Below are 1,436 nucleotides of genomic sequence, written 5' to 3' on the forward strand. Positions count from 1 at the left end.
TGCCTAATGCACTTCATTGTTTGATCTCTTTACTGCTGCTTTCATGAGTGTTGATAGTTGATCCAAGAAGAATGAAGTCCTTGACAACTTTAATCTTTTCTCCTTTGATAAGGATGTTGTTTATTTGTCCAGTGGTGAGGATTTTGGTTTTCTTTACATTGAAATGCAATCCATACTGATGGCTGTGCTCTTTGGTCTTCATCAGTAAATGTTTTACATCCTCTTCACTTCAGCAAGCAAGGTTGTATCATCTGCATATGGCAGGTTGCTAAGGAGTCTTCCTCCACTCTTGATGCCACATTTTTCTTCATAGAACCCAGCTTCTCGGATTATTTGCTCAGCATACTGGTTGAATAAGTATGGTGAAAGATACAATCCTGCGGCACACCTTTCTTAATTTTAAACCATTCAGTGAAAAGGAATCCCATTTGAGTCCTTCAATAATATCAACATGCCATTTTTATATGGTATTAAATTCAATACCATAGAATTCTTCAGAGAAGGGATAGAGAGATGGAAACAGCACCGTTAGAAGTATATAGACCAAGATGGATGATAACTTAAGAAACAATAGTTTCCACTTTCTGTGCAGGAAGCTGGAGCAGCGTGGTTGTCTGGCTCTCGGTGGTCCGAGTTCACACAGCAATGTCAACGTCCAGCAAAGTCAGAGAGATCTTCTCTGTGGCTGGCGCAGCCTTCATGAAGCTCAGGATGCTGACGAAGCAGCTGTGTCCTGTGGCTTCCTCTTCTCCCGTGGGTGCGGAGTGGAGCAAGACAGAAATAGGGATGCTGAGGGATGCTGTGAAGTGATGTGGGGATGATTTAATCACATCAGCTGTAACATCAAGGAATGGACAATAGCTCAGATCAAGGCCACCGTGAAGCACAAAGTGTATGTAGACTCTGGCATCTCTCTTCCAGCTGAGTTACCCTAGAAAGGGCTCAAGAAGTTGGCATCTGGTGTTTGTCACCTCCTCCAGCAACAGCCCCTCCACCCAGAAGTTTCATTGTCCCTTAGGTCCAGAGACCCCCAACCCCATAAAGAAGCAGAGAGCTAATGTGACTCTCAGTGCTCTGAATGACTCTGACACCAATAGTGATCTAGTGGATATTAAAGGGCTAGGAGAAACTCCACCACCAAGAAACTCAACTTCGACCAGGCCTTACCCTGGATTCTGGCTTTCTCATGACCTCTGCTGACCCTCCTCAACTCTTGCACTGAGCCTTCGCCTCTGATACCTCCCATTGTTCACTATGGACCTATAGATTTTCTGGAACGCCTACTGAGGCCTGCACAAGAGAAGGTCAAAGACACCTCTCCAGGAAGTGTCTTGCTGTCCCTGCATAAGCATAGGCCCAGCCCCTTTGACCTCCACTGGATGGACACATACATTTTTCTACAGAAAACAATAAAGATTTCCCTCTCAAAAAAAAAA

The 1,436-nt window shown here is 44.6% G+C and overlaps 1 pseudogene; it reads left to right on the forward strand.

The window, feature by feature from the left end:
• The first annotated feature begins 645 nt into the window (after positions 1 to 645).
• On the forward strand, positions 646 to 1,222 carry LOC102814978 (annotated as a pseudogene).
• Positions 1,223 to 1,436: the final 214 nt, after the last annotated feature.

The sequence above is a fragment of the Chrysochloris asiatica genome, unplaced genomic scaffold, assembly GCF_000296735.1.
Source record: "Chrysochloris asiatica unplaced genomic scaffold, ChrAsi1.0 scaffold00067, whole genome shotgun sequence".
NCBI classification, from domain to species: Eukaryota; Metazoa; Chordata; class Mammalia; order Afrosoricida; family Chrysochloridae; genus Chrysochloris; species Chrysochloris asiatica.